The sequence below is a fragment of the Carlito syrichta genome, unplaced genomic scaffold, assembly GCF_000164805.1.
Source record: "Carlito syrichta isolate Samal-C Ts95f unplaced genomic scaffold, Tarsius_syrichta-2.0.1 Scaffold316276, whole genome shotgun sequence".
Classification (NCBI taxonomy): Eukaryota; Metazoa; Chordata; class Mammalia; order Primates; family Tarsiidae; genus Carlito; species Carlito syrichta.
The window spans coordinates 149,489-158,064 of NW_007260372.1; the positions used below are offsets into that span (position 1 = coordinate 149,489).

At 39.8% G+C, this 8,576-nt stretch overlaps 1 pseudogene; it reads right to left on the reverse strand.

The window, feature by feature from the left end:
• Positions 1-4,650: 4,650 nt before the first annotated feature.
• On the reverse strand, positions 4,651-5,928 carry LOC110594567 (annotated as a pseudogene).
• Positions 5,929-8,576: the final 2,648 nt, after the last annotated feature.

Below are 8,576 nucleotides of genomic sequence, written 5' to 3' on the forward strand. Positions count from 1 at the left end.
CTCACCTCAGCCTCCCAAAGGCGCGGGATTACAGGCTGAGCCACCGAGCCTGGCTATTCACAAGTATTTTTAATGGCATCTATACAGATAAATCTTTTCCAGAAGGTTTTCAGTTTACTTTGCCCTGATCCATCAGAGGAATCTCTATCTATGGCAACTATAATTATTGTATTATACTTATTATATTATACAATATATATTATTTTATAAAATATGCAATATTTTATACAATATTATATAATATGGTATAAAAATAACAATAGCTGCCATGGAAATGTATTTCTTAAATAATGAAACTTAGCCGGGCTCGATGGCTCAGACTGTAATCCTGTGCTTTGGGAGACTGAGGTGAGTGTATTACCTGAGCCCGCGGGTTCGAGACCCACCTGGGCAACTTGGCGAGACCTCATCTCTACAATTAATCAAAAAATTAGCCCGGCGTGGTAGCGCTCGCCTGTAGTTCCAGCTACTTGGAAGGCTGAGGCGGAAGGATCGCCGGAGCCCAGCAGGTTGAGGCTGCGGTGACTGGGAGCGGCTACTGCACTCCAGTCTGGGCGACAGAGTGAGACTCCAACTCAAAATAATAATAATAATAATAATAATAATAATAATAATAATAACAAAACTTAAAAGCAAAAACTACTCCTTGATCCATTGACTGCATGATGGATAATGTGTTAACGGACCTGAAAACAACATTAATCTCCTTGTTCGTCTCCCTCAAACATCTTGCCTAAGTGCTTTGTCAATGAGCAATACTATACTGGGAAAAAAAATCTCTATTTCTGAGCAGTAGGTCTCAACAATGCTCTTAAAATATTCAGTAAATCATGTTGTAAACAAGCATGCTGCCATCTAGGCTTTGTTGTTCCACTTTTAAAGCATAGGCAGAGTACATTTAGCATAACTCTTAAGATCCTTAAGATTTTCAAAATGGTAAATGAACATTAGTTGTACTTAAAGTCACCAGGTGACCAGCTGCATTAGCCACTACAAGAGATTCAGCCTGTCCTTTCAAACTTTGAAACCAAGTGTTTACTTCTCTCTAGCTATGAAAGTTTTAAATAGCATCTCCTTCCAATAGAAGACTGTTTCATCTACACTGAAAATATATTGTTTTGAGTAGCCACCTTCACCAAAGATCTTACCAGATCTTTTGGATAACTTGCTGCAACTCCTGTCAGCACTTGCTATTTTATCTTGAACTTTTATGTGATGGAGATGATTTCTTTTCTCAAGCCTCGTGACCCATCTGCTATCTTCCATTTTTTATTCTGCAGTTTCCTCCCCTCTTTCAGTCTTTGTAGAAATGAAGAGACTTGGGGCCTTGCTCTGGATTAGGTTTTGCCCTAAGGCCATGTTGTGGCTGCTTTAACCTTCTGTCCAGACCACTCAAACTTCCTATCAGCAATAAGTCTGCTTCACTTTCTTGTTCTTCATATGGTCATTGGAGTAGCACTTTTAATTTCCTTCAAGAACTTCTCCTTTGCATTCTTAACTTGGCTAACTGTATGGCACTAGAGGTCTAGCCTTTGTATTATCTTGGTTTTTCATATGCCTTTCTCAATAACCTTAAATTCTAGCTTTTGATTTAAAGTGAGAGATATTTTGCTTTTACTTTCATGTGACCATTTAGAGGCCATTGTAGAGCTATTAATTGGTCTGATTTCAAGATTGGTGTGTCTCAGAGTATAGGGAGGGTTGTGGAGAGAGAGAGAGATGAGGGAACTGCTGATCCATGGTCAATTCAGAACACATATGCTATTTATCAATTAAGTTCATCATCTTATATGGGTGTTGTTTGTGGAACCCCCAAACAGTTGCAATAGTAACATTAAAGATCACTGATCACAGATCACCGCAACAGATATAATAAAAATAAAACAATTGGAAATACTGTGAGAATAATCAAAATGAAACACAGAGACACGAAGTGAGCAAATGCTGTTGCAAAAATGGTGCTGACAAAATTGCTCGATATAGGTTTGCCATGAAACTTCAGTTTGAGAAAAATACAAACTATGAGAAGTACAATAAAGCAAAGTGCAATAAAATGAGGGATGTGTGTATTTGTGTATCTAGACATATCTAGACACAGGAAAGGTACAGTAAAAATATTGCATAAAGGGGACAAATGGTACACTTGTATAGGGCACTTGGCATAAATGGAGCTTGCAGGACTAGAAGTTGCTCTGAGTGAGTAAGTACTGGTGAGTGAATGTGAAGGTCTAGGACACCACCGTACCCCACTATATGCTTTATAAACACTGTGCAGTTAGATCACACTATATTTATAAAAATTTATTTTCTTTCTTCACTAATAAATTAGCCTTAGCTTATTGTGTTTTTTTACTTTATAAACTTTTTAATATTTTTAAACTTTCATAACATCATTTAGCGTAAAACAAATACATCGTATAGCTGTACAAAAGTATTTTCTTTGTTTGTAATATAATTCTATAGTCTTTTAATTTTTATTTACTTATTTATTTAATTTTTAAGCTTATTTATTTTGTAAAGATTGGGGAGATCTTACTGTTTGCCTAGGCTAATCTCAAAATCCGGGCCTCAAGTGATCCTCTCACCTCAGCCTCCCAAAGCACAGGAATTATAAGTGTGAGTCACTGCACCAGGCCTAAATTTAAAAAAATAACAAAACTAGACACACACACATTAGTCTAGGCCTAAACAGGGTCAATACCATCAATATCACTGTCTTTTACCTCCACATCTTGTTACACTAAAAGGTCTGGTGCAGTGACTCACACTTATATTTCCTGTGCTTTGGGAGATTGAGGTGAGAGGATTACTTGAGGCCAGGATTTCGAGATTAGCCTAGGCAAATAGTAAGACCTCCACATCTTGTTACACTAAAATGTCTTTGGAGCCAATAATATACATGGATCTGTCATCTTTTATAACACTGCCTTCTTCTGGAATTCCTCCTGAAGGAGCTGCCTAAGACAGTTTTATAGTTAATTTTTTTTTAGTAAGTAGAAAGAGTATGTTCTTTTTTTTTTTTTTTTTTTTTGAGTTGGAGTCTCACTCTGTCACCCAGACTGTAGTGCAATGGCCGCTCCCGGCCACCGCAGCCTGGACTTGCTGGGCTCCGGCAATCCTTCCGCCTCAGCCTTCCAAGTAGCTGGAACAACAGGCGTGTGCTACCACACCCAGCTAATTTTTGATTTGTTGTAGAGATGAGGTCTCACCAAGTTGCCCAGGCGGGTCTTAAACCCGCAGGCTCAGGCAATCCACTCACTTTCGCCTCCCAAAGTGCTGGGATTACAGGCTTAGCCACCGAGCCTGGCCGAGTGTGTTCTAATGATTAAAAAGTACAGTATAGTAAATACATAAACCAATAACATAGTTGCTTATTATCATTATCAAGTATTATGTACTGCACATAATTATATGTGCCATACTTTTATATAGCTAGTGGTGCAAGTTTGTTTACACCAGCACCACTACAAACATATGAGGATAGGAATTTTCCAACTCTATTATAATCTTATGGGATCAATGTTATATATTCAGTCCAATTGAATTATGGTTATGCAGTGAATAGCCATAAATGTACAAAATTTCCCTTTCTTCTCTTTCTTTTCTTCCTGTTTATTTTGAAAAGAGCATATCATTGAATTTAAACTCTCCTTCCTAGCATATTTGCTGAAAACTTTTGTTTACTTCAACAAATATTTATTGAGTATCTACTAAATGTCAGGCATTGGTCTGAGTTATTGGGAAATATCAATAAACAAAACAAATCCTTACATTCTGAGTAGAAGGGTGAGGAAGACAGAAAGTAAATGTAACAAATATCCATATTCTGTATTATATTGGAAGGTGATTATCATGTGGGAAAAGAGAAAAAAGAGGAGACCAGGTTAATATTGGGGGTAGAAACGAAGGTGCTTTTTTTTTTTGCAAAAATATTAAAGAAGTCATGGAAATTAATTCCATAGCTATCTAGAAAAAGATGGTTTGGGGAAGAGAAAGTAACTAGCGCAAAGGCCTTGAGTCATGAGCATGCCTGTTGTGGTTGAAATGTAGCAAGGAGGGCAGAATAGGTGGAACAGAGTGAGTGAGTTTTGGGGAAGCAAGAGGAAAAGTTAGAGAGAAAAGGGTTGACCATGCTGGCCTTGTAAATCACTCAAAGGGATCAAGCTCTTACTCAGAGGGAAACGGAAACCATTGCTGTGTTTGAACAAAGAGGTGGCATGATCAGATTAATCTTTTCAAAGGATTCCTCTGGCTGCTACATTGAGAAAAAATATAGGGGAAAAGGGAAAAACAGAGGAACCAGTCTGTAGGCAAGAAATGATAAATCAGAGGAGTGGAAGTGGTGGTAAGAAGGGGTCAGTTATATAACCCTTATACCCTTTCTACAGTTTTCCAAGCATTCAGACTCTCTAGAAAGTAAGCAGATCGTGCTTGTCTTGATCACAGTTGTATCCATGAATTCCTGGAGCAAGAGCAGATACGTAGTAAGCATTTAACCAATATATATAGTTGAATATAAAATGAGTTTTAAGAAAAAACTGTTAGTTATCAACATCAAGAAAAAACTATTTAGTCATCAAGAATTTTTTTTGACCTTTGAACTTTTTATTGGCTTCCTGCTTCCCTGAAGGGCACCTTGCTCCTGCTGCCTCAGTGCCTCATAACTTTGGTGTCATTGATCTCAGATACCAATCTACCATCCACTATCCTGCAAGTGGTGGTCTTTTGGATGGTCTGGATGGAGCTGCTGCTGTCCAGGCCATCACTGAGACTGAAGTCCGCTCTGTCTTCTAACAGGCGGTAGTAGGTGGTAATCTCAACCTCCAGCTTGACCTTGATGTTCAGCAGGGACTCATACTCCTGAACCTGGCACTGGCCCTCTGTCCGGGTTTGTGCCAACTCAGATCCCAGGCGCAGCAGGGTGCCATTGAGCTGCTCTATCTGCATGGCATAGCGGGCCTCCACCTCTCTCAGGCTGTTCTCCAAGTTGGCCTTCAGGTTTCTCATGGGGTCTAGGTCAGTCTCCAAGGACTGTACTGTATGTTTCAGCTCCGTGAGCATCATCTCAGCAGCTCTAATCTTGGCAGACTGCATGGTGATCACTGTGGTGCTCTCCTCGATCTGCTGGGACCAGTACTTCTCCAACTCCTCTCGGTTCTTCTGAGGCAGCTTGTCATATTGGGCCCGGTTGTCCTCCATGATCTTGCTGAGGTCCTGAGATTTGGGGGCATCTACATCCACAGTCAACCCAGAGCTGGCAATCTGGGCTTGTAGGCCTTTGACTTCCTCCTTGTGGTTCTTCTTCATGAAGAGTAGCTCTTCCTTGAAAGCCTCAATCTCTGTCTCCAGCTGCAGCTGGGTGACACTGGTGCCATCAATGACCTTGCAGAGTGCCTGGAGGTCACTCTCCCTGGGCTGGCAGATGGCCAGCTCTGTCTTACTTGGCTCTAAAGTCTTCAGCGGCAAGACAGGCATTGTCAATCTGCAGAATGATGTGGGTATTGTCCACAGAAGTTGCAAAGATCTGAACCCTCAGCTCCTCGATGATATTGAAGTAACGGCCCTAGTCTCTGACCTGGGGTCCCTTCTTCTCCAAGTGTTCTCAGATTTTGCTCTCCAACCTCCAATTCTCAGTCTCCAGGCTCCTCACCTTCTCCAGGTAGGAGGCTAGGCAGTTGTTCAGCTCTTGTATGGTCTCCTTCTCACTCTGGATGCCCCCTAGACTCCCGGCCATCGCCGTGGCCACACCCTGAGACCCTCAGTTGCCCAGAAACAGGTGGAGCGGGACACAGAGATCCAGGAGTCTGAGCCACCGACACCTGCATAGATGCTGACCGCATTGCTGGTGGGCGGAAGGCTGAGTGGCTGGATGGAGCCCAGGGACTGGTAGTTGGTGGAGTAGGTGGTGGAGCAAGTGGTGAAGCTCATGGTGGCAGCGGAGGAGAGCCAGACGGTAGAACTCGTGTTCAGCCAAGAATTTTTAATTTAAGAAAAAACTATTAGCTATCAAGTGTATGATCTCACTATTTTACACGTATTTCTCATATAAAGTTCAACACATTCCTATAAGATTAGTGCTGATATCATTCCCATTTGACTGATGAGGAGACAGGATGGTTACAAACTCTCCCAGGTCTAGTCAGTAGCAGAGCTGAGATGAGATGTGGGATAGTCTGGTTTCAAGGTATCTGCTCTTAACCCCATGCAATACTGCTTTAAAAAACCATAAATCAGCCAGGTACGGGTAACTTATACCTGTAATCCCAGCACTTTAGGAGGCCAAGGTGGGAGGATTGCCCAGGAGTCTGAAACCAGCCTGGGCAACATAGTGAGATCCTGTCTCTATAAAAATACATTAAAAAAAATTAGCTGGCATGGTGGTGCATGCCTGCTACACAGGAGGCTGAGGCAAGAGGATCACCTAAGCCCAGAAGGTTGAGGCAGCCTACATGATTTTACCACTGCACTCCAGCCTGGGCAACAGAGTGGGACCCAAAACATAACAAAACAAAAAGCCCTGTAAATTACAATTCACTATGATTCATGGATTCAAAAATTTTGAGTTTTGATGCTTGGCATCTCTTAATTTTCATAACTGCAGAAACATGATAGGTAAAGTACATGCAGACACTAAGATAAAATGTACCTTCTTTGTGAAATTAAATCACCCACATTAAGAAAACCTAAAATGTGCCATAAAAAGAAGCAAATTGTTAGTGATAACATTCACAATTGTACCTTTTATTTTTATTCAGTTCTGGAATATGTTGGAATAGAAAATGTACTGTGAGCAATTTGTTGTCTGCAACACTAAAGTGGCTTTCTGGCAAACTAAGATAATACATCTTCTCGGTGTAATATTTTATTTGAATGCATAGAATTGTTGCATTTAAACTTGGTAATGCTACATTTTTTCAACTCAGTTGGTGGTGCATATTTTGAGATATATGACTGAAAAATCCAATTATACACCTCAGAGAAAGGGCATAATGAACAGCCAAAATAGGACTTTATTTAGAAATGCAGCACACCTTACTTTTATCAAAAAAAAAAAAAAAAAAAAAAAAACAAAGCTACACAATTGAGGATTAATGAACCATATGCAAAATTTAGTGAATAATTTATTTGGCAAAATGGAGCACATGAGAGGAGTATGTGAAAAATTAGCACTGTCACTTCTGGAGTGTTTAATATTGTAATGAAATTGAAACACAAAAGGCGATGTATAGCTGGTTAAGATAGACAATTTTATCAGTGGAGAGTAATGAGCCAAACATGCTGATTTGTTTTTGATAGCAAAGGGCTGTCATGAGCTTCCCCAGGTCTACAAAATATTAAGAAATCCCTAGAAAGAAAGCTTCTTTGTCTAGAAATCAAGTTAAAAATATACATATGGCTCAAAAGAGGCATGTAGGGGACCTGTTATTATTTGAGAATTTCTTTTTTTTTTTTATTTCCAAAATACACATCTTTTCTTTTCACAAGCACACGGCACTGTCAGGAATATAGATGTGCCTTGTATTACCAATTAGATGAGATCCTGAAAATATGTCTCAAGAGAACACATTTTTTCCCCATTGTTCTGTTATGACTGGGATTTGCATCTAAAATGTAAGAAGCAATTCCCTCAAAATACTTCTATGCATGGTCCATATATCTTCCCAAATGACTTTGCAAAAAAGAAAAAAAAGTCAGAGGCAGTTAAATATCATGTATTGGGGGCACACTTATTAAAACAAAGGGAACCTCATTCAAGGAGCCTTTCAGCAACAAGGACACTGAACATTCAGGTTTGCTGGGCACTTAAGAAGATGGAAATCAGAAACCTCTGGCTACCCAGAAATCAGGAAAGTTTGCTTTCTGAAACAGCTTGAATAAGACTTTAATCAAAAGGAGACAGTTTCATAAGTTGTTATAAATGATTTCCAGACTCTATTTTCACACATTCACAAATATTCCTTGACTATCTGATTTGTACCGAAAAATATTCAAGGCTGTGGGTGGAAAAATTTAAAGACGAATAAACTTCTTGGTCTCCTTGGTCTCAAGGAGTTGACTCAGTTAAGCAATAGATATTGTATCAGGCATTTTTTCAGGGCTGGACATGTAGTGTTGGACAAGATGAAAGTACCTGGCCTCAAAGAGTTTACATAATAGTGAATGACAATAGACAAGCAAGATGTGAAAATTACAATGATAAAAAATAAATCAATTATAGGGGACAGTGCCAGGAACAGAGGGGACCCTATTGTAGATGTGATTGACAGGCAGGACCTCACTGAGGATGTGACATTTTCACTAAGATCTGAAAGACTTTCATGAGTAGGCCAAGGGCAAACACATGAGAAAGAAGAGTTGTGGCCCCAAAGAAGGGTCAGCTTGGTATGCCTAAAACAGCTAAAAGGCTGACGTGACTAGAAGAGTGTAAGGAAAGGACTAGAAAGTCTCTGAGGTTGGAGAAGTCAGCAGGAACCAGATTATGTAGCATCAGGGTAAGGATTTTAGATTTTGCTATAAATGTGATTTTTTTTTTTTTTTAAATCATGGGCAAGTTGAGTGCAGAGACTAATGCTACC